This window comes from Macrobrachium nipponense, chromosome 2, assembly GCF_015104395.2.
Source record: "Macrobrachium nipponense isolate FS-2020 chromosome 2, ASM1510439v2, whole genome shotgun sequence".
Classification (NCBI taxonomy): Eukaryota; Metazoa; Arthropoda; class Malacostraca; order Decapoda; family Palaemonidae; genus Macrobrachium; species Macrobrachium nipponense.
This window is the reverse complement of record NC_087201.1, coordinates 59,528,117-59,554,358: the sequence shown is the minus strand read 5'-3', so window position 1 is coordinate 59,554,358 and position 26,242 is coordinate 59,528,117. Positions and strand designations below refer to the sequence as shown.

Here is a 26,242-nt window from a genome sequence, read left to right as displayed (position 1 = left end):
GAAAAATGCTGAAAAATGAGGGGTGATTTAAAAAAGACTGAAAAATGAGGGGTGACTTGAAAAAGGCTGAAAAATGAAGGGTGACTTGAATAAGGCTGAAAAATGAGGGGTGACATGAAAAATGCTGAAAAATGAGGGGTGACTGAAAAATGCTGAAAAATAATGGGCGATTTGAAAAAGGCTGAAAAATGAAGGGTGACTTAAAAAAGGCTGAAAAATGAGGGGTGACTTGAAAACATGCTGAAAAATGGGGGGTGAATTCACAAAGGCTGAAATACAAGGGATGACTCGAAAAATGATGAAAAACAAGGGACGATTTAAATAATGCTGAAAAATAAGGGGTGACAGGAAAAAGGCTGAAAAATAAGATTGAATTGAAAAAGGCTGAAAAATGGAGGTCGACTTGAAAAATGCTGAAAAATAAGGGGTGACTTGAAAAAAGATGAAAAATGAGGGTTGAGTTGAAAAATGTAGAAATGGGGGTGATTGAAAAAGGCTGAAAAATGAGGGGTGACATGAATAAGGCTGAAAAATGAGGGGTGACTTGAAAAAGGCTGAAAAATGGGGGCATCTTGAAAAAAGCTGAAAAATGGGGGGGGCATCTTGAAAAAGGCTGAAAAATTGGGCGACTTGAAACATGGCGGAAAGTGAGGGTGACTTGAAAAATGGCTGAAAATGAGGGTGCTTGAAAAAAGGCTAAAAAACAGGGGCAATTTGAAAATGCTGAAAAATAAAGGGTGATTTGAAACAAGTTGAAAAATGAGGGGGACTTGAAAAAGGCTGAAAAATAATGGGTGACTTGAAAAAGGCTGACAAATAAGGAGTGACTTGAAAAATGCTGAAAAATGAGGGGTGACTTGAAAAATGCTGAAAAATGAGGGGTGACTTGAAAAAGGCTGGAAAATGACGGGTGACATGAATAAGGCTGAAAAATGAGGGGTGATTTGAAAGAGGATAAAAAATAAGGGGTGACTTGGAAAAGGCTAAAAAATATGGGGTGACTTCAAAAAGGCTGAAAAATAAGGGTTGTCTTTAAATAGGCTTAAAAATTAGGAGAGACTTGAAAAAGGCTGAAAATATAGGGTGGCTTAAAAAAGCCTGAAAAATGAGGGATGACTCTAAAAAGGATGAAAAATGAGGGATCACTTGAAAAAGATTGAAAAAAAGAGGGGCGACTTGAAAAAGCCTGAAAAATGAGGGGTGTGGTTACCTGAAAAGGCTGAAAACAGAGGGGTGACTTGAAAAAGGCTTATAAATGAGGGGTTACTTGAAAAATGCCAAAAAATGAGGGGTGACTTGAAAAAGGGTGAAAAATAAGGAGTGACTTGAATAAGGCTGAAAAATGAGGGGTGACTTGAAAAATTCTGAAAAAGAAGGGATGACTTAAAAAAAAAAGGCCGAAAAATAAGGGGTGAGTTGAAAAAAAGCTGAAAATGAGGGGTGACGAAAATTCTGAAAAAGAAGGGATGACTTAAAAAAAAGGATGAAAAATAATGGGCGAGTTGAAAAAAGCTGAAAATGAGGGGCGGCTTGAAAAAGGCTGAAAAACGAGGTGTGACTTGAAAAAGGCTGAAAAATGATGGGTGACTTGAAAAAGGCTGAAAAATAATGGGTGACTTGAAAAAGCTGTAAAATGAAGGGTGACTTCAAAAAGGCTAAAAAAATAAGGGGTGACTTGGAAAAGGCTGAAAAATGAGGGGAGACTTGAAAGGGGCTGAAAAAGGAGGGGTGAATTAAAAATGCTGAAAATGAGGGGCAACTTGAAAAAGGCTGAAAAATAAGAGGCAACTTGAAAAACGCTGAAAAATGAGGTGTGACTTTAAAAAGGCTGAAAAATAAGGGGTGACTTGAAAAAGACTGAAAAATGAGGTGTGACTTGAAAAAAGGCTGAAAAATAAGGGGTGACTTGAAAAGGCTGAAAAATATAAGCCGACTTGGAAAAGGCTGAAAAATACAGGCCGACTTGAAAAAGGCTGAAAAATACAGGCCGACTTGAAAAAGGCTGAAAAATACAGGCCGACTTGAAAAAGGCTGAAAAATTAGGATGAATTGAAAAAGGCTGAAAATAAGGGTGACTTGAATAAGGCTGAAAATGACGCGAATTGAAAAATGCTGAAAATAAGTGGTGACTTGAAAAGGGCTGAAAAATGAGGGGCGACTTGAAAAAGGCTGTAAAATAATTGGGTGACTTGAAAATGGCTGTAAAATAAGGGGTGACTTGAAAAAGGCTGTAAAATAAGGGGTGACTTGAAAAGGCTTGTAAAATAATGGGTGACTTGAAAAATGTTGAAAACAGGGGTGACATGAATATGTGGACAAAATATGAGTGACTTGAAAACGCTGAAAAACAAGGGTGACTTGAAAAATGGTGAAAAATAAGGGTTAATTGAAAAATGATGAAAAACAAGGGGGTGACTTGAAAAACGCTGAAAAATAAGGGATGATATGGAAAATGCTGAAAAACAAGGGGTGACTTGAAAAACACTGACAAACAAGGGGTGGCATGAAAACACTGAAAAATAAGTGGTAACTTGTGAAAACATTGAAAATTAAGGGGTGACATGCAAAAACCTGGAAAAAAAGGTGTGATTTTTAAAAACGCCTGAAAAGGGTTGACTTTCAAACCTCTGAAAAACAAGGAGTCATGAAAAACGCTGAAAAGGGATGACTTGAAAACTAAAAACTCTGAAAAACAAGGAGCGTCATGAAAAACGCTGAATAAAGGGGCGACTTGAAAAATGCCGAAAATCAGGGGGTGTCATGAAAAACCTGAAAAACGGGTGACTTGAAAATCTCTGAAAAACAAGGGGTGACATGAAAAATACAGAATCTGGGGTGACTTGTAAAATGCTGAAAAACAAGGGGCCATGAAAAATGCTGAAGAACAATTGGTGACATAAAAAACGCTGAAAAAAGGGTGACATGGAAAACACTGAAAAACAAGGGGTGACTTGAAAACTGCTGAAAAATAAGGTGTGACATGAAAAATGCTGAAAAATAAGGGGTCACTTGAAATGCTGAAAAATAAGGGGTGACATGAAAAATGCTGAAAAATAAGGAGTGACATGAAAAATGCTGAAAAATAAGGGGTAACATCAAAAAGGCTGAAAAATAAGGGGTGACATGAAAAACAATGAAAAAGGGGTGACAAGAAAAACGCTGAAAAATAGGGGGTGACTTGAAAAAGGCTGATTAATGAGGGGGTGTCTTGAAAAGGGCAAAAAATAAGGGGCGACTTGAAAAAGGCTGAAAAATGAGGGGTGACTTGGAAAAGGCTGAAAAATGAGGGGTGACTTGAAGAAAGCTGAAATATGAGGGGTGACTTGGAAGAGACTGAAAAATGAGGGTTGACTTGAAAAATGCTGAAAATGGGGTGTCAATTGAAAAAGGCTGAAAAATGAGGGGTGACATGAATAAGGATGAAAAATGAGGGGTGACATGAATAAGGATGAAAAATGAGGGGTGATTTGAAAGAGGATAAAAAAATAAGGGTTGACTTGGAAAAGGCTGAAAAATATGGGGTGACTTCAAAAAGGTTGAAAAATAAGGGTTGCCTTTAAAAAGGCTTAAAAATTAGGAGAGACTTGAAAAAGGCTGAAAATATAGGGTGGCTTGAAAAAGCCTGGAAAATTAGGAGAGACTTGAAAAAGGCTCAAAAAGGGGTGACTTGAAAAATGCCGAAAATCAAGGGGTGTCATGAAAAACCTGAAAAACGGGTGACTTGAAAATCTCTGAAAAACAAGGGGTGACATGAAAACACTGAAAAAGGGGTGACTTGAAAAATGCTGATGTAAAAGGGGTGTCATGAAAAAAACTGAAGGGGTGACTTGAAAACTCTGAAAAACAAGTGGTGTCATGAAATAAACTAAAAAAAGGGTGATTTGAAAAACTCTGAAAAAAGGGGTCATGAAATATGGTGAAAAACAAGGGGTGACATGAAAAACACAGAAAAAGGGGTGACTTGTAAAATGATGAAAAACAAGGGGTCATGAAAAATGCTGAAAAAAGGGTGACATGAAAAACACTGAAAAAGGGGTGACCTAAAAAAAAACTCTGAAAAACAAGAGGTGTCATAAAAAACGGTGAAAAATAAGGGGTGAATGAAAAATGCTGAAAAATAAGGTGAGACATGAAAAACACTGAAAAAAAGGGTGACATGAAAACCGATGAAAAACAAGGTGTTACTTGAAAAACTCTGAAAAACAAGGGGTGATTTGAAAAACGCTGGAAAAAAGGGGTGAATTGAAAAATGTTGAAAAATTAGGGGTTACATGAAAAATGCTGGAAATCATGGGGTGACTTGAAAAATGCTGAAAAACAAGGGGTGATTTGAAAAATGCTGAAAAATAAGGGGTGGCTTAAAAAATGCTGAAAAACAAGGGGTGATTTTAAAATTGCTGAAAATAAGGGGCGACATGAAAAACGCTGAAAAACAAGGGGTGACATGAAAAACAGTGAAAAACGAGGGGTGATTTGAATAATGCTGAAAAATAACGGGTGACATGAAAAACACTGAAAAACAAGGGGTGACATAAAAACGCTGAAAAAGGGGGTGACTTGAAAAATGCTGAAAAACAAGGGGTGATATGAAAAATACTGAAAAATAAGGGGTGACATGAAAAACAGTGAAAAATATGGGGCGAATTGAAAAACGCTGAAAACGAAGAGGTGACATGAAAAATGCTGAAAAAAAGGAGTGACTTGAAAAAGGCTGAAAAATAAGGGGCAACTTGAAAAATGCTGAAAAATACGGGGTGACTTTAAAATTGCTGAAAAATAAGGAGCGACATGAAAAACGCTGAAAAATATGGGGTGACATGAAAAACATGAAAAATGCTGAAAAACAAGGAGTGACTGAAAAAACCCTGAAAAAACAAGGGGTGTTGACTTGGAAAACTTGAAAAAACAAGGGGTGACTTGAAAAACACTGAAAAACAAGGAGTGACTTGAAAAACACTGAAAAACAAGGAGTGACTTGAAAAACACTGAAAAACAAGGAGTGACTTGAAAAACACTGAAAAACAAGGAGTGACTTGAAAAACACTGAAAAAAAACAAGGGTGATTGAAAAACACTGAAAAACAAGGGGTGACTTGGAAAAACACTGAAAAACAAGGAGTGACTTGAAAAAACACTGAAAAAACAAAAAAAGGGCGGACTTGGAAAAACACTGAAAAAACCAAGGGGTTGACTTGACTGAAAAACAAGGGGTGACTTGAAAAACACTTGAAAAAAACAAGCTTGAAAAACCACTGAAAAAACAAGGGGTGACTGGGGAAAACACTGAAAAACAGGGGTGACTTGAAAAACACTGAAAAACAAGGGGTGACTTGGAAAAACACTGAAAAAACAAGGGGGACTTGGAAAAACATGAAAAACAAAGGAGTTGGAAAAACACTGAAAAACAAGGGGTGAACTGGAAAAACACTGAAAAAAAACAAGGAAAGGACTGAAAAAACACGAAAAACAAGGGGTGACTTGGAAAACAACATGAAAAAACAAGGGGGGACTGGAAAACACTGAAAAAACAAGGAGTGACTTGAAAAAACACGGAAAAACAAGGGGGTGAATGAAAAACACTGAAAAAACAAGGAGTGACTTGGAAAACACTGAAAAACAAGGGTGTGCGGAAAACACGAAAAACAATGAGGACTGAAAAAACACTGAAAAAAACAAGGAGTGCTTGAAAAACACTGAAAAAAAAGGGGTGATGGAAAAACACTGAAAAACAAAAAGGGGATTGACTGAAAAAAACACTGAAAAACAAGGGGTGACTTGGAAAAACACTGCAAAAACAAGAGTGACTTGAAAAACACTGAAAAACAAGGGGGTGATTGGCACCTGACTGATGTTGGAAAACACTGAAAAACAAGGAGTGACTTGAAAAACACTGAAAAACAAGGAGTGACTTGAAAAACACTGAAAAACAAGGGGTGACTTGAAAAACACTGAAAAACAAGGAGTGACTTGAAAAACACTGTTAAAACAAAACGTGACTTGCAAAAACACTGAAAAACAGGAAGGGGTGACTTGGAAAAACACTGAAAAACAAGGGGGACTGAAAAACAATGAAAAACAGTGACTTGGAAAACACTGAAAAACAAGAGTGACTTGGAAAAACACTGAAAAACAGGAAGGGGTGACTTGGAAAAAACACTGAAAAACGGGAAGTGACTTGAAAAACACTGAAAAACAAGGAGGGGTGACTTGAAAAACACTGAAAAACAAGGAGTGACTTGAAAAAACTGACAAGGTGACTTGGAAAACAGGGGTGACTTGACTGACTGAAAAAACAAGGGGTGACTTGGAAAACACTGCAAAAACAAGGAGTGACTGAAAAACACTGAAAAAACAAGGGGTACTGGGAAAACACTGAAAAACAAGGAGTGACTTGGAAAAACACTGAAAAACAAGGAGATGAAAAAAACACTTGAAAAACAAGGAGACTGAAAAAACACTGAAGGGTGACTTGAAAACACTGAACAAACAAGGGGTGACTTGAAAACACTGAAAAACAAGGAGTGACTGAAAAAACACGAAAAACAAGATGAAAACACTGAAAAACAAGGGGTGACTTGAAAAACACTGAAAAACAAGGAGTGACTTGAAAAACACTGAAAAACAAGGGGTGACTTGAAAAACACTGAAAAACAAGGAGTGACTTGAAAAACACTGAAAAACAAGGAGTGACTTGAAAAACACTGAAAAACAAGGAGTGACTTGAAAAACACTGAAAAACAAGGGGTGACTAGAAAACACTGAAAAACAAGGAAGTTAAGGTGACTTGAAAAAACACTGAAAAAACAAGGGTGACTTGGAAAAACACTGAAAAAACAAGGAGTGAAAAACTTGAAAAAACACTTGAAAAACACTGAAAAACAAGGGGTGACTTGAAAAACACTGAAAAACAAGGAGTGACTTGAAAAACACTGAAAAACAAGGAGTGACTTGAAAAACACTGAAAAACAAGTGACTTGAAAAACACTGAAAAACAAGGGGTGACTTGGAAAACAAAAAGAGACTGAAAACAACTGAAAAACAAGGTGACTTGACACTTGAAAAAGCAAAGGGGTGACTTGGAAAACACTGAAAAACAAAGGAAGGATGTGACTTGAAAAACACTGAAAACAAGGGGTGACTTGAAAAACACTGAAAAACAAGGAGTGACTTGAAAAACACTGAAAAACAAGGGGTGACTTGAAAAACACTGAAAAACAAGGGGTGACTTGAAAAACACTGAAAAACAAGGGGTGACTTGAAAAACACTGAAAAACAAGGGGTGACTTGAAAAACACTGAAAAACAAGGGGTAACTTGAAAAACGCTGAAAAACAAGGGGTGACTTGAAAAATGCTGAAAAACAAGGGGGGCGGGGTGCATGAAAAATAAAAAGAAAACGTGTGTCATGAAAAACGCGACAGGGGGTCATAAAATTACTGAAAAACCAAGAGGGGGGTCATGATAAAACACTGAATAGTAATGGGGTTTCACGAAAAACAATGAAAACCAATGGGGATCGTGAAAAATAACTGCAAACCCAGGAGTGTCATGAAAAAACAAGGGTGAAAAAAACTGAAAATCACTGAAAAAACAAGGGGTGTCTATGGAAAACACTGAAAAACAGGGGTGAACTTGAAAAACACTGAAAAACAAGGGGTGACTGGAAAAACACTGAAAAACAAGTGACTTGGAAAAACCTGAAAAACCAAGGAGTGACTTGAAAAAAACACTGAAAAACAAGGGGTGACTTGGAAGAAAACACTGAAAAACAAGAAGTGACTTGAAAAAAACACTAAAAACCCGTTAAAAACTTGGAAAAAACGACTGAAAAACAGGGGAAGGGGGCTTGGAAAACACTGAAAAACAAGGAGGGTGACTGTGGAAAACACTGAAAAAACAAGTGAGACTAATGAAAAACACTGAAAAACAAGGGGTGACTTGAAAAACACTGAAAAACAAGGAGTGACATTGGGAAAACACTGAAAAAACAAGGGGGGGTTACTGGAAAAACACGGGAAAAAACAAAACGAGTGGTTGGAAAAAAACACTGAAAAAATTCTGAAAAAGGGTGTGACTTGGGAAAAACACTGAAAAAACAAGGAGTGACTTGAAAAACACTGAAAAACAAGGGGTGACTTGAAAAACACTGAAAAACAAGGAGTGACTTGAAAAACACTGAAAAACAAGGAGTGACTTGAAAAACACTGAAAAAACAAGGGGTGACTTGGAAAACACGCAAAAAAGGATGATTGAAAAAACACTGAAAAACAAGGAGTGGACTTGAAAAACACTGAAAAACAAAAAAGAAGGGGTGACTTGGAAAAACACTGAAAAACAAGGAGTGAAAACTGAAACAAAAAACACTGAAAAACACGGGGTGTGCTTGGAAAACACTGAAAACAATGAGTGACTTGAAAAACACTGAAAAACAAGGGGTGACCTTGGAAAAACACTGAAAAACATTGGGTGGGGGACTTTGGAAAACACTGAAAACAAGGAGTTGACTTGGAAAAAACACTGAAAAACAAGGAGTGACTTGAAAAAAAAAAAAAAACATGAAAAACAAGGAGACTTGGAAAACACTGAAAAAACAAGTGGAGTGACTTGAAAAACTGAAAAAACAAGGAGTGAAAAACGGGTTGAAAAAACACTGAAAAACAAGGAGTGACTGAAAAACACTGGAAGAAAAACAAGGGGTGATTGAAAAACACTGAAAAAACAAGGGGTTATTGGAAAACCCCCTAAAAAACAAGGGTGACTTGGAAAACACTGAAAAACAAGGGGTGACTTGAAAAACACTGACAAAAACAGGAGTGACTTGGAAAAACACTGAAAAACAAGGAGTGACTGAAAACACTGACTGAAAAACAAGGGGTGACTTGGAAAACACTGAAAAAACAGGGTGACTTGAAAAACCAACTGAAAAAACAAGGGATGACTTGACTGAAAAACAAGGGGTGATGGAAAAACACTGAAAAAACAGGGTGGACTTGGAAAAACATTGGAAAAACAAGGAGTGACTTGTAAAAACACTGAAAAACAAGGCGTGACTGGAAACGCTGGAAAAACAAAGGAAGGGGTGACTTGGAAAAAAACTTGAAAAACAAGGGTTGGACTTGAAAAACGCTGAAAAACCAAGGAAGGTTGACTTGAAAAACACTCGAAAAACTAAGGGGTAACTTGGAAAAACCACTGGAAAAAAAGGGGTGACTTGGAAAAACACTTGAAAACAAAAACCGACTTGGGGAAAAACACTGAAAAACAAAGGGGCTGGAAAACACTGAAAAAACAAGGGGGAGATTTGAAAACCCACGGAAAAACAAGAGTGAAAAACTTGAAAAACAAACTGAAAAACAAGGGGTGACGTGAAAAATGCTGAAAAACAAGGGGTGGCATGAAAAACATGAAAATGCTGAAAAATCAAAAAGTGCAATGATGAAAAAGTGTGTCAAAAATGAAAAATCCGAAAAACAAGGGGTGTCATAAAATTACTGCAAACCAAGAGGTGTCATGATAAACACTGAATAGTAATGGGTGTCACGAAAATAATGAAAACCAATGGGAGTCGTGAAAATACTGCAAACCCAGGAGCGTCATGAAAAACACTAAAAACCAAGGGCTGTCATAAAAGATACTGAGAAGCAAGGGATACCATGAAAACAGAAAAGCAAGATGTGTCATGAAAAACGCTGAAAACCAAGGTGGGTTATAAAAAAAACTCTGAAAACTATTGGGTGTCATGAAAAACACTAAACACTGAAAACTAAGGGGGTGTCATGAAAATACGTAAAACCAAGGGGTGTCATGAAAAACACTTAAAATACTTAAAACCAAAGGGTCATAAAAACAATGAAAACTAGTGGGTGTCATGAAAACACTTATAACCAAGGGTTGTCAAAAACACTGAAAACTAAGGGGCGTCATGAAAACACTTATAACCAAGGGTTGTCAAAAACACTGAAAACTAAGGGGCGTCATGAACACACTTAAAACCAAGGGGTGTCATGAAAAACACTGAAACCCCATCATAAACTGAAATTTCATTATCTGAAAAAACAGTTTATAGACAGAACCATCTTATAAGACCAGGTAACAATTCAAATTAATACAAAATCAAAATCAACCAATCTAGTATACTTGAGATCTTTTTTCTTCACAAATGAGGCAAAGTAATCTAAAGATCCAAACCAAACAATGCAGATCCTAAGCAAGCACCCAAATTATTTACGTCTTAAGCCAGCAAAAGTGAAATCACGTCGCCAATAATGCTGCCAAAACTTAGGCAATTAAGCAAAATGGAATCTCATGACTAAGCACGGTATTCGTCAAAAGTCCGAAGTTCATGATATGAACATACTATGTAACTACTGACCGGCAGGTATCTATAACTTGAATGGAAAACATAATCAAAACTACAGCGGCACATTATCAAATTGAAAAGCTAACATTCTGGACAAAGGTACGAACACAAAAAAGCATTTTGGACTATAAAATATGATATTACAGGAGGAACTTTGCAACTCACAGTTGAAAAGCTTAATGGTATGACGTCGAAGTGCCCCAGGACGATAAGTAACACTCTGATACTCACAAAACCAGGAATAATTACCTCAGCCACGTTGCAGTTTCACAAATTTTACGATCACTGAATACTTCCTGATACCACAGACTTATTTGTCAATAAACATTGTTCTAAAGATAAAGTAATGCTGCTGGTAAGTTTTTCAGCTTTGTACTCACATTATGATTTAAATGTTCTCTGGGCACTTCGGAATTCTAATAATTTATAGACGATGATGCCCTAAATTTACTGAAATACCAATTCATGGAGCTGACACGATATCATCACAGAGATTAAGAATTGGCAGACTTACAAGTAAAACTATCACAGATAATCAAAACTAATCTGGCTGTAACTGTAAATTACTGAATAACCTTATTCCACGTTCACGATACGTCATGTGAGAAATTCTTTGCGGAAAAGCTTCCCCAGACGCTAATACACTGATAAGAGTGAGATTTATAATGACAAAGCTCCAAGTAAATGTAGAATGACTTAGTATGTTCCATGATTTAGAAAAAAATCTAACACTGTGACCAAAGTTGTTAGAATGGATGACTTAAGTTATATAGAGTTGAAAATTATAGAGATTTAGTAATTTTAAGACAATTCTTTCTTGAAAATCTAAAATGAAAGACGTGAGTACGTCTAAGATTCGAAGCACTAGTATCTTATGCGAAGAAAATCAATGGCAGCAAATCACTAGATATTTTAGGAAGAGAAACATAATTAATGAGCAGCAAGATGGGTTCTGTAGCGTTACTCAAAAGAACTGGTAACTTGTATTAGACAATATCCAAATACTTAGAGCCTCTATGTAAACACTTCTACACAGGAACTTTCAAAATTAAGAATAAATCCTGAACTTTGAATCCTGATACATATGCTTCTGATTCCTGATCTTGAAGCCACAGACCTCCAATTGAGCTTGCAACTTGGAGTGAAGGATTTTCTTGAAGTTTGTCGATTCCTTAATATGCATCATCACTGATTTTTGGCCATGTGTTCATTCTACTCAAACCAGCGACCGATTACATTCTGAAAGATGGAGTCAAGAATTACTCTCAATTTATTGAGACTAGTACTTTTCGATGTACGATGAATTCAAATCAACACCTGTCAAGATATCAATTTAAGATTCTACACAGTTTTATAACTTAAATTTTGTTTGCGAAAGTAATGTCATATTCGTAAAATACTACTTTGAATAAAAGGTTGTTTAGTCTTCAATTGCCCAGGAATTTATTTGTTCATAAAGAATAACTTCTTAATACCTATAGTAATCACTGTATTAACGGATTCTAAAACCGACCCACTAATCTGCCAAGGAAATCTATGAAAGTTTATCGTACATAAAGACTCAAAATCCTTTCACACTTAAGATATTTTTAAACTTATGAAAGATAGATACCAACATGGCTCACATCTAAAATTTAACAAATCTAGTATTACTCAAAATAATATTCAAAACTAATTTCTTACTGAAAGAGGGCTATTAAAACGTCTAGAAAACGTAAATATTTTCGAAACTGCCTCTAGGTGCAAATACTGGTCAAAGTTCAATTTTCCATACTTGAATACATAATAGATGCCTGAACTAATACAAATCAATATCCATATTTTGAACTCTGCATTCAAATTTCTTAGAAGCCTTATAACTACTTGATGAACAAATAAATTTTATATTCGTGTACTAGGAACAATTAATATTGTTGTTTTAATACGAAGGCAGATTTTGCTACCCAGTCTAAGTTTTGAATGTTCGATAAAGAGAAGAGATTTTGATAAACAAAATGCTTCCGTAACCTTGGGGTTTGCACTAATAACCACGGTCTAAACCGTGCTAATAACTATCAAGAAAACTCGAACCGTCCTTTAGGATTAACTGTCTGTTTTTCAAGGTGGACAAAATCTTGTGTGCGATGATCTCAAATTTTTCCCTTTTCATCGGGTGGCCTAATCATACCAGTTTCGGTGGTGAGAAAAAAAAATGGTTTAAGCTTCAAAATGTCGGAATAGATACCTTCACGCAAAGACACTGAGTTAATTTTCGGTCATTATTCTTGAGGTAGTTTCCACAAAACATCGTATAATTTTAATGTTAACCTGCTTTTGAGAACCACTCTGATATTTCCAATTCTAAACTACCAAACATACAAAAACACCACTTTGTGACTTCTAGTACATTTTGAGACATGGATTGAAACCAAGAAGGGGAATTATTCACTTTTTTGGTTTAAACCAAACAATACAATCATATTAGTAAATTATAGGACACACCCCTTTATCTGTAAGCTTCACTAAATATTTTTACGACTTATTACCCAGAAACCTGCAATTAAAAAAGTTCTCATCAAGTAGACGCAAACTTGTTTATGAGGAATTCCACACCAACCAAGCTCTGCTCACACTAATTACAGTAAACTACCTTAGTCCTAACATCTAAAAATCTATGCTATCTTTTCAAGACGACAACTTTCATATTTCAGAAACTTTCTGTTAACGAGTAGCTCAACAAGAATGCCCTTTTAGATACATGGCTGTACAATATTGTATAATGTTATCTCTAGTATCTTACGTACAGTAAAATGATGCAAGAAGATACTTCAACTTGAATACTGTAAACCTTTAGTAACTGATTTTGACTTCAACATCTTCCAGCAGTTTAATACGGGAACAGGCTTATTCGGACCTTGGCTGATTCGGACCATGTAATGGCTCATTCGGACCTTTATCCAGGCTTATTCGGACCTTCATATGATTGGCCGATTCGGACCTAATATGCAGTGGCGGCTCCTGGCTATCATTCATAGGGGTGCTGTTACATTTTTTTTTTCAATTCCTTGATATTAACTGCATAAAAACACACATTATATAGTACACACACACACACATATATATATATATATATATATATATATATATATATATATATATATATATATATATATATATATAGTATATAGTATATATATATATATATATATATATATATATATATATATATATATATATGATGAATGGATGATTACCCAAATCAAATTTGAAACAGTAAACAAAACTGAAAAAGTATGAAAATACCATACTAAAATTCAAAGCAGTAACTTCGGCAGCGTAGAGACTGGCGGACGGACTGACGGAAAATTGAGAATATGAGGTTACATAAAAATATTAAGTTTATGTAAACTAAGCATAGCAAAAAAAAAATCATTAAACCATTAAAAAGATAAAAACTCGAAAACAAAAAACATTAAGATAGTACAAAACTGAGTATGACAGTAAATAGAATAACATAGGCCTATATAAAACAAAAAGGACTAAAGAACGCCCACTAAAACACAGACGCAAGCATACACATTCTCTCTCTCTCTCTCTCTGAGGAAGGCAGCAGAATCATTGCCGAAAGCTATTTTGAATTTTAGTATCATAGACATTATTGTGGTTATCATTTTTTCCCATTTATTGCAACTACACCACATTACATATCATTAGTATCGTCACTAATTTTATCACTATCACAAATACTAGGCTAACACTGCTCGAGAGGGCAGTGCTCCCATCATCCTTAAGCCCCGTACACACTTGGAAACATTGTTTGGAAACAATGTTTGGAAACGGTTTCCAAAACAGCTTGGAAACGGTTTTCCAAACAGTTTGAAAAACTGTTTCCAAACTGTATGCAAACAATGTTTCCAAACTGTTTCCAATCAGTTTGGAAAACTGTTTCCAAACTGTTTGCAAACCATTTCCAAACAAACACCATTTCACGAATTACTGTTTCCCATCCAGAATGGGAAACACTGCGCGCGCGTGTGTGTGTGTGCGGCCGAGGCGATGATGAATTTAGTACCTACTCGAGACTTGTAGCGATAACACCATGTGGTCTGCCGAGAAAAATCTAGAACTAATTGAATTGCTGCATTCATCCCCTACATTGTGGGATGTAACAAATGTGGATTACAAAAATAGAATTAAAAGATGGATGCCGTGACGTGGATAGCTGATAAACTTTCTATAACTGTAACCTGTGATGAGTGTAGAGGTTGCGTGCAGCAGCGTCTGCATTTTACTTGGGCACTTTTGATAAGTCAAGGGAGGTCAAGAAAGAGTGAAAGATATGGGTGAGGAATTTTTTTGAAACAGGGCCCTATGGTGATTTGCTTTTGGCGGAACTGTTATTAGTGGTGGAGGTTTCACCAATTTTGTTCGGATGTGCTCAAGTGACTTTGAACTACTTTTACGGATGGTGGCTCCCAGTATATCTCGAAAGGATACAAAATACACAAAGGCTATTACACCCGACATGAGACTGGCTATTACACTGATTCACTCCACCATCTAATTTCAGTTCCGCCAAAAGCAAATCACCATAGGGTCCTTTTTCAAAAAAATTCCTCACCCATATCTTTCTCTTTTTCTTGACCTCCCTTGACTTTATCAAAAGTGCCAAGTAAAATGCAGACGCTGCTGCAGCAACCTCTACACTCATCACAGGTTACAGTATAGAAAGTTTATCAGCTATCCGCGTCACGGCATCCACCTTTTTAATTCTATTTTTGTAATCCACATTTGTTAATTTTATTGTTTATGCAAGTGGAGATTCCTTAACGAGCCTCATGTAGTACACCTTCAGGATATCGAAGCAGACCATCTCAGCCAGTGGTTCCTGAGGTCTGTGAAGCTTTGATCTCAGCACTGAAAGGGTATGTTAAGGCAATGACCACAACTGAGGTGTGGACAGGAAACATTTTTTGGAAGTAGTTTACAAATAATTTGCAAAACTGTTTCCAAACAGTTTTGGAATCAGGTTTTCGGAAACAGTTTCCAAACTGTTTGGAAACCGTTTCCAAACATTGTTTCCAAACAATGTTTCCAAGTGTGTACGGGGCTTTACGTGCGAGCTGGCTACATTATCACCCTACTAGCAAAATAGGAACTGCTAAGCGCCAGCAGTTCCACATATGGTTTCAATCTTTTTTTTTTCTTTTTTTTTTACAAAAACAAGAGAATAGTAATCATTTTAAAGGATTATTGATAAACTCTACTTATTTTCTCATATTTGTGTATATATTCATAATTTTGTGCATATATATTATGAAATCTATATGGGGTGCTGCAGTTCCACAGTGCCTGCTGACGAGCAGCCACTGCTAATATATATTTACATTATGTAACATATGTGACATTGTTTTATGATATTGTTTCAGTGTTTGTAATCCATAATCATTCCAAAGTCTATTATGAAAATATATTTGGGAAGCAATGGAAATCCACTCGTCTCACGTTTCTAGGACCATTTATTTCGTACAGTTACATATTGCTGTAATTTTTAAAATAGTTCATGTAAAAATAAAGCTTAAAATAAAGCCCAAATTCACCCGAAATAGCCCCTTGATTTACACTGGCGCATAGTATAGTATATGTGCACATTTCCTCAGTAGCTGACCAGTTGTTATTTCCCTTCCATTATAATCCTCCCACGGTTTCATGACGCCCTTGTAGTTCCTTGACCTGCTTTCTTTGATGTCTTTTTAATTTGCCCTCTTTAACAAGATTAATTCACCCGATTCGGTATTTCCTTTGCCTCTAAGTATCTTAAAGATATAAGTGAATAAGATGCTAGGTTACTTTTTTGGCGTTTTTGTTCAGCTTATGATCCCACCCCTCCACATAGTTTGTCCTCATACTGCGCCCAAACACTGACCAGTTCTCCATTTTCCACACCTGACTCTGCAACCACGTTAGGTCAACATAATCCTTAAGCTCTCTAACTGGCCCAATGACACCCACCTTGCCTGAAAGTTCATCAAAGGTATCCCTAATATCATTGCTAGGTAGATCTATATTACTATTCCGCGGCGACCTAGACTATGGCAGTTGCGGTTTTTTTATGCAGTTTTACCTCCTGAACAAGAATTTTAAGTAATATTTATTCGGACGACTGTAATTAACCCCCAGGGGCTCGTACTAAACACGGCGAAATACATTTGACACCCCAATTCCTGGTGGCTTTAGTATTCGCGGGGACGAGCGATGCGGAATGCTTATATAGAAATAGCCATCGGTATAGTAAAAAATTTTCAGTATGGGTCCGAATCACCCAAAACAAAGGTCCGAAACAACCAAGCAAATGGTCCAAATTAGCCTAAACAATTGTCCGAATCAGCCTAGCAAATGGTCCGAATCAGCCAAGACTAAGGTCCGAATCCGATCCAAATCAGCCAAAGTCCGGATCAGCCAAGGTCCGAATAAGCCTGCATCCTTTAATACACATACATAGACCAGTTATATGAAGAGCCTCCTTTTGGAAGTTCGTCATACTAGTCACCTGAAACAAATTTAACATTTATGCTAACTTTTAGCTGAAATTTACTTGCTTCTTTTTGGAAACTCCTTCATTAATGAACATTTTATCAAATGATGCCTCAAAATTTAGCTATTCAGGATTCTAACTGGCATTACATTCCTCAAAACAAACAATGATTTAATTATAACTAGAATTTCAGAGTTGAATTAAAGCAAAAAAGTTTTGCTTTCTGTGTTAAGAAAAGTCAGCTACACTTACCTTTCTGACTACAAGATCAACAACTTGTCTATCACCTTTAACATTTATCCCTCATTTCTAATATCAGTGCGTCTAGCAAAGAAGCCCAACTTTACATTTGTTTATACGAACATGAAACGCGGGTAGAATCCCCACCTTTGCTTAACTTGATAACTTAGTAACCTGGCTGCTTCAAGTATACTTTCAATTACACGTGTAAGTCTAAACGGTTGTTACACTATTGATAAAAGAATAAATACGATCATTAAAAAATGTTGCTAGGCTTATTCATCACGTTATCTAGGCGAGACTCCAATACAACGCAGTTACTTGAACGGGAGCCGTGTGCGAATGAAATATTAAACTGTTTCAAATAATGACCATATTCAATGCAGATTGCTTGAATGATCAAGCAGTTTCGTAGCTATCAATTAAATCTAAATCGACCTTTTTAGAAATATGGCATCCTATGGGCCTAGATGGGCTGATTAAAGTTTAAAATCCTAACCACTTGAAGCATCGTGCTTCTCTTGTTCAAATCTCTATTTGCCAGTTTCCTTTTCAAAGGATTTCAAATCAAATTAACGAATAATTTGCGCCACAATTTCTTGATATATGCAAGCACTGTACTGGAACGGATATTTATGACCACCTTCGGTGAGTATTACTGAGTATAATCTTAATTTATTGAGACCAGCGTAGTGTATACTACCTTTCTTAGCATTTCTCAGTTATAAAAGAATTTTAAAACAAAATACTAAAAACACTATGACAGACTGTTCAAGATTAGTTTTTTTCAACATCATATTCCACTAAGTTTAAATGTCCTACCTCAGAATAAGAATTGGGCTACTTTGCATCCTAACTGGTACTACCGACATTTATAAAGAAAAAAAAAACTTTGAACGTGAAAATATAAACCAAAACTTTCAACCGATGACCACTATGTCCTGTAGTCTTCATCTAATCGCAGTCCTTGACAAAAGTTTGCTCCAGTTCTTCATCCTCTTTTATCTAGGCTCCTGTACTTCAAAATTTCTTTCCACCAGACGAATACCAAACTGGGTTCTCCACTTGAGTTTTCCCTCCTGCCGCCTTTGGCCACTACATTCTGTGAGCAGGCTGATTGCTCTGGTTGTACCCATCTGAAAATAAAATTAGATCATTTTAATCCTTAAGTTTCAAAAACCTCCGAGCCACAAATCTCAAAAGTAGTTCTAAGTGCTTAGAATGATTCACACTGTGAACGGTTCGGCCAGACGAGTGAGAACGGCCGCGCGCTCACGATTTTATGGGTAGCTCAAACAAACTAGCACATACCGCGCCATACCCAAATGCCCTATGTGTATTTACATTTATTGTGGTATTCATTGTATTATTTTCAGCACTAAATATTATGCATATCGTTGGTATATTGTGCGATATTAATACCTACAAATAATTTATTCATTTATTGTGTATTTATTATTATACGTACAAAATCATAATGTATTATATATTATGTATTTATTTCTTATTTATTATGCTAAATACTGTGCATATATTTGGTTTTTTTTATATGATAAAAGTACATTCAAATAATCAGAATTTATTCATTGTGTATTTGTGCCTTATTCGTTAAAAAAATCATGTTTATTTACTGTTTTTCTTATTTATGATGCTAAATACAGTGCATAACTAAAAATAAGAGAAAGGATAGTGTGAAAGTCACAAGAATATTATAGGCTAGCTTTTACGATGTAGCTAATAAATTATCTTCTCAAACAGGGACCACCATAAAAGGCTGCAGGGTTCTTCAAATCTTTTCAGCCTTGATCCATTTTTTACTATGACATCATTCCCACGACCCACACAGAAAAATATTGTACAAATGACCAGAAATATCAAAGAATGCAAAGATTAAAAACTGAAACGTAATAACCATGTTAAAAAGGCATTATAATCAGAATTATAAACATGTAATATATATATATAATATATATATATATATCTATATATATATATATATATATATATATATATATATATATATATATAGATATATATATATATATATATATATATATATATATATATATATCTATATATATATATATATATATATATATATATATATATATATATATATATATATATATATATATATATATCTATATATATATATATATATATATATATATATATAATATAATATATATATATAATAAATATATATTTATACATATATATAGATAGATAATATATATATATATATATATATATATATATATATATATATATATATATATATATATATGGTGTGCGTGTGTATACAAACATGGAATCATTTCCACTCATTTACAATTAGGCTTACCTATTTCACTGACTTAGATGGGCTTGCTTGTTTGTTATTATCCTGGACCAGTTTGGCTTGCAGGAAGATGGGGCGACACGCATATCAATGGTGGCACCAAGGCGATTTATTTCCTTTACCTCTAACTTGGTTAAGACTGAGAAACCAGCCTCAAACATATACGTGGTTGTAAGAGGTAGCAGAGAAAGACACTTTCTTTACTCAAGTTGGGACAGCCCTTGGAAAGGCTTAGCCAAAAAGAAGACAATGTTGATGTCTTGTGCCTAACTCTTAATGAGTTACTACTAGTTAGCCGGACTAACTCTTCTTTCTTAATAGGTGTCAAGTTTAATTCCACAACTGAATCTGCGTTCCCAAATACAAACGTTTATTTTACCCAGTATTTTTCTTTTAAATGGATATTTTTCTTCTGGAAATTACTGCTCAAAGCTGGCTGACAGAGACTGAAGGAGTAGTCTTTATCTTTTTTTCATTTGGTACATACATTCTTGATTTAAATAGTTTTCCTCAATATGTTGTGAAAGTGTGGGGAACATGTAGTAAACAGGTTGGTTGTTTTAACCCTTGCTGGCCAAATCTTTAGTGATTTCATAAATGCCTGTACTTCCTCGGTGTGTTTGAATATATCATTCTCTTTTCCTTGTAGTTTTAGACTAAGTTCATTGAACTTTGAGAAAATGTCTGCTAAATATGATAGCTGTGTAAGCCATTCATCCCTAATAAATAGCTCTGCCATTGGAGACTTCTTTTCAAGATGGAATATAAGTATTTCCATCCTTAATTCATATATCCTGGTTAGAGCTCTTCCTCGGCATAGCCACCTTTCAGTATGGTACAACAAGCGTGACTGAACAGCTCCCATTTCACAGCAAAGTTGTTCTAACAAACGGCTATTCATTGAACTTCATTTGATAAGATTGAAAAGTTTTACAGCTTAATTTAAACATTTTTTGAGCTGCAAGGGATTCCTTTTACAGCCAAAGCTTCACGATGAATGAAACAATGATTCCAAGTTGCATAATTACCTGCAACATATACATACCTAGTATACGTCTTCTTTTTTCCTAAGTTCCGAACAGCACCATGCAAACAGACCATTTTTTTTATGAAACAATTTCCTTTTTCTGACAGGAGATACGTTTCACATTGAAACATGTTGTTTTTCTCCATATAAAGCTCTTTCTAACGTTCAAGCTCTTCGTCATTTTTCACGCTTATGCGAAAATACACTATCATCCGTCTCACTAATTATAACATAAGAAAAGCTCTCGTCCTCAAATGAAAAAACTTCTCTAGACTAGTAGTTGTCTGACTGGCCACTCTCAGCAGAAGTCAGTGGTCAGTGGCAGGGGGCGAAGACAAAACTCCTCCTGAAGTGTTTTCCAGAGGGCTGATGGAGCCACAGCAAGAAGAAAGTGATCCACTTTTCCTACTTGGGAACAACCGGGCAGCGCACAGGACTCTGACCTACCACAGGAAAAGCTGTTGACTAAAGAGGACGATAATCATCATGAAGATCCGCAGCAGTGTGCAGACAGACATCAGCAAGTTAGTCGCTGCATTCCAAAATGTATCGGAGAACAGAAGTACAGCAACGGTTTAACAGCGGCAACCATCAGAACAGCTGTCAGACACTTAAACCATGTGAGAAGTGAAAACCAGATGAATAGTCTACTATATAACTTGGGGAGTGGCACCTGTAACACCGGAGCTGGCAGAGATCAAATTCGATGCCAGCCAACCTCCACATCAAGAAGAGGGCCAGGGAAACCAAGAGGCGCAGCCCCCCTTGGAAAAGGGCGGCGACCAAGCATGTAAAGCAAACCGCAATTCGAAACGGCCACGAAGCTTATCATCAAACGTTGCGCAAAATGTGGCCAATGCTAAATCACATGGAAGTGGCCATTAAGGCATCCAGTTAAAAGATAACTTAGTATATCTTAGTTTAAGCAGACCACTGATTAATAGCTCACCTATGGCTGGCCCGAAGGACTAGATATTTTTACGTGACTAGGAACCAACTGGTCACCTACCAACGGGACCCACAGCTTATTGTGGGATCCGAACAACACTATATCGAGAAATGAATTTCTATCACCAGAAATAAATTCCTCTGATCCCGCGTTGGACGAGCCGAGAATCGAACTTCGGACCGTCGGATTGGTGGCCGAGCACGAACACCACTCGTCCAACGAGGAACTTTAGGCATCCAGTAAACTTAGAACAGTATAGTTATATAGATGGAGAGTTTTCGAAATTGGGAATTCCTTACTCTGCATGGGTCAGAAATTTGGTCTGTCTGAGTACACCTCCAAATTTGGTGTGTGGGTCTGTGGGACTTTGTGAGAATAAGATATGAGTTGCCTTATATGGAAGTCACTGATACATAGTCTGAGAAGATAATTTATTAACTACATCGTAAAAGCTAGCCTATAATAGTCTTTGTGACATACACACCATACTTCCTCTTATTTTTAGTTATGCACTGTATTTAGCATTATAGATAAGAAATAAACACACAATAAACAGGATTTAGTATAATGAATAAGGCATAAATACACAATAAATAAATTCTGATTGATTGAATGTATTTTTATCATATAATATACCAAACATATACACAGTATTTAGCATAATAAATAAGAAATACATAATAAATATAATTTGGTATAATAAGAAATAAGTACACAGTAAATAAATTATTTGTAGGTATTAATATCGCATAGTATACCAAACATATGCACAATATTTAGTACACTAAATAATACGCAATAAATACTACTATGTAAATACACATAGGGCATATGGGAATGGCGTGGGATGTACTATACTCTGTTTTTTCCATCTGTCCATCCGCCTGCGGTGTTTGCGCATGGTAACACTGCGTCCCGGGCTTTAAATAATATCCTATTTCGAATATTAACGGTGTAATTCGCATACAGAAAATTATTAAAACAGTTTTCAGTTGCAAATGTACACCCAGATATCCTTTTATTTACCTAAAACTTACACATAGCGTAACTATTTAAAGCACGGGGCTCTGGGGATGCCGTGTTACCATGCGAAAACACCACAGGTGGATGGACCGATGGAAAAAAACAGTGTATAGTTTGAGTTACCCATAAAATCGTAAGCGCGCGCCCGTTCTCACTCGCCTAGCTGAACCATAATACAGTTGGCGAATGTGTGTCCCGGCATATTACGTTATAACGCAGTTTACTATCTCCCGATTTGATTTATGTAGATTGTTGGCATTATTTGCACTGGGGCAACTATGGCCATTCAGCGCTGAAACGGAAATTGACAGTTAAACCTCGCAGTTGCACTATGAAACAATTGTTAGGAGAGGATGGACAGTAAGATGTAAGAAAATATGAAAGGGGGTACAGTAAAGAGAATGAAAGTAGTTAAAGCTAGGGGCCGAAGGGGCGCTGCAAAGAACCTTAAGTAATGCCTACATTGCACCGAATGAGGTGAACTGATGGCACCAACCACCTACGAAAACTTTCCCCTGATCTACTTGGGATACTGTACCTAATGCTTCTTAAGATTTTGCTTTATTATGTCAAAGACAAAAGAATGCTAATGATAGAGTTAAAGATAAAACAAATACTGAGCTCAAAATGGTATTAACCCATTATGTACCCATCTACGTCATGGACTTCGAGGTGTTAGTACTAGGCATGGCGGGGGCTCCTTAGGACGCCGTGTTTAGAGGGGCTAGTACTGTGTATGGTCAACAAATAATATTGATAAATGATATCTTCGTGCGGCTGTCTACTTTACTTAGCACGAGTTTACCCTGGACGACAAAGGTGGGTACATACCGAGCTAATAACGTCTAATTATTAAATCGATAACTTTGGAAGGTTTATATTATTGGAAAAATAAATAGTCCTATATATTTTCCGAAAATCCTAACAAGGCTTGTTACCTCACTAACCACCGGTCAATATCCCAATGAAAGCAGTTTCCATTTCTATTGGAGAAAAAAAAATACGAATTCTACTGCTAAGTAGGAAATGCTTCAGGATCCAGTTACCATCCAAGGAAGAATGGTGTCTTTTGATAAATACAAGAGTCAAATAGAATGCCATCCAGAGGCGTAACTAGCGTTTGTGGCGCCCGGGCCGGATTGGCCCTGAAAGTGCCGCTCCATTCCCGTGCTAAAAAGTACTCAAGTAGTGAAAATTAAACTCACATTTTAAGCCTTAAAATCGCCATCGTTTATTTTATTTCATATAGATAAAACAAAATCAACATAACAGATTTACAACGGAACCTTACGATCTTTGTTAGAAGTGAATTCGCTAACATCATCATCAAAGCCCAACTGATTGGTAATTTCACACTCTATTGACGATATCGCGAGATTTGACAATCAGAGCTGACTCAAGTTGATCTTAGATAGTTTTTTTTTTTATTAGTTTTAACTTGAAGAAGCTGCTCCAAAGATGCCAGAGCGCCGCTCCAACACCCACCCACCAACTTTGCTACGCCACTGGTGCCGTCCAAAACCAGGCACTGTGAACCCTACTAAAGTGATAAATGGAGAACAGTGCGTCAAACTAAGAAGGTGTAGCCACCTGGATTTGTCAACAGAGGAGCCTCAAACATTTCACATCTGTGTTCAAACAATATTTGACATTTGACACTAGTATAATGACTGCACATGACTATTCTATTTAAACTTCACTGCAACATTTACGTTATGCAATTAACCTCATTTCAAAATTTATGTTGGAATTACAATAACGTGAACTACAGGCAAGAGCTCCAGCTGACAAGCCCTCTTAAGGAAGACTCCAAGAAATCCATGGGGAACCTGGGCTATAGGATGTGGTACATTTTCCTAGAATAATCACATCAACCTTACCAACTTAGCACTGGTTGTTTTTATGGTCATCTACCTTCAGCAGATTTCCAAACTATGTCATTTTCATGTGGGCTATTAATATCTAACTCTCTATCTTGACAGAAAAGTTTTTAACAAGCATTGAAAATGAATCATGGAGAAAAATCACAGAAAACCAATCACAGCTTATGAACAATGAAAAGCTGTTTGATTGAATGGTTGCGGTTGAAATAATTTGAAGTTGAATAAAATAGTGAATATAACTTTTATTTAACCTTGATACTGGATCACGATTCTGCATTCTGTCAATCCCAGTAGGTATAGCATGTAGATTAAAGTTTTTTCTTCACCTTTGTAATATCCTGCCGTCTGTTCCCTACATCCTTCAACATAACCTGACCTACGGCACCATAAATTATAGAGTAAAAGGTAAGGATGTATCTTCACCTAACCTTCTATATCCTAACTAACAGAGTCCTGCCTAACTGGTCACTGGTCCAACCTCGACAACGCCCCACATCCACCCCAAACAACCTATTCTAAGTTAAAGTATTGGACTTTGGTAGTCTGGTTTTCAGGTGTGGCCTCCCATGGTTCTCCACAATATTAATTCCGAAATAGCCTAAAAAAAAGAAAAAAAAACTAGCATTTAAAACCCGTTCCCATATAAATACATATTCTATTCGGGGTTTTGGATACATTACCAAGTACTTAGGCCAAAGCAGCACCAAATTTTCAATATTTCTTTGTACAGATTCTAAAGTACCAGTCACTGATACATAGTTAAGCAGGCCTCAGTGAATAATGACATTCTAATATGAGGTTAAATTTTTCTGAAACTAACACCACCTACAGGTTAGGCGTTGGGAAAACGCAGAAACAAGTGGTTTATACCTCAATTTAAGGGCCAAAAACGCTCTTATTATGCGAGAAATTACCCTAATTACAAATGTGTTTTCAGTTTGTAAATAAACATTTCATATGTATGATATTTTATCTTCATTTGGTTCCACAATTTACCTTCCTTAGTACCTTCTTGACTTCCACTCAACATTTTCCCCCAGGATACTACAGATAACTTTTGCTGAAAATGTTTGATTTCCATGGTAACCTACCTTAGTTTCTACTAAACTTTCCTGTAGGCTGTCAAAGTTTTTTTTATGGATGAGTTTACATCCATGTAGACGCCATTTTAACCATAATATAACAAGCGTATCGAACTTACCTATTTCTCACCGTCTATGGCACCCAGTGGAATCCACAATCTCCCGTAGGCCTACATATGTATGCAAAGACATTCGAAGAATTATACACTCTCCACACTGGTTCTCTAAACACGCTATCATAACACTCAGAAAATGTTAAGATTTTCCTTAAAATATCAAACTAATTCAAACGGTGAAACGGAAAACAATCCTTCGTCTGCTCTGAGAGACGGAGGCGACCGTCACCAAGGTTCCAGTAATGTTGAGCCGCAGCAAGAGGTCGATTTGTCGGTATTCTAAACTGGAGCACATTAACAACTTTACCGATATACCTACACATCAATCTTTTAAAATGGTATCATAATAGTAATTCACTTTGCATTCGATATCAACGGGACAGTTGGACTCGCAGGAAACGAGATTTTAACTGCAAATCGTAAATTTAGTCAACTATTGTGAGAAAGGGGCGAGATATGAAACAGTTTTATTTGAGCATGTACTCAGTTTAGACATTTTTATTCTATCGTAAATTAAAATTTTGTCTAACTGATAAAAGACTTCAGAAAAGAGAAACTCCTGCGACACCTACAAGCAGATATAAGAACCAAAAACAATCGTAAAATAAAAACAGCAACCGGCAAAAAATTCGAGATTTATTAGAATGCATCGGTAATTAGCGGTAGTGAAGATTCTCCTTAACTAAATAGTTTTAAAACAGTACCAAGC

At 36.3% G+C, this 26,242-nt stretch overlaps 1 long non-coding RNA gene across 1 annotated transcript; it reads right to left on the bottom strand.

The window, feature by feature from the left end:
- Nucleotides 1-10,739: 10,739 nt before the first annotated feature.
- On the bottom strand, nucleotides 10,740-25,750 carry LOC135221430 (uncharacterized). The gene is made up of 3 exons (XR_010315944.1): nucleotides 25,537-25,750; nucleotides 18,025-18,248; nucleotides 10,740-11,597 (listed from the first exon to the last, which is right to left on the bottom strand). It is a non-coding gene; the product is annotated as an uncharacterized LOC135221430 (long non-coding RNA).
- Nucleotides 25,751-26,242: the final 492 nt, after the last annotated feature.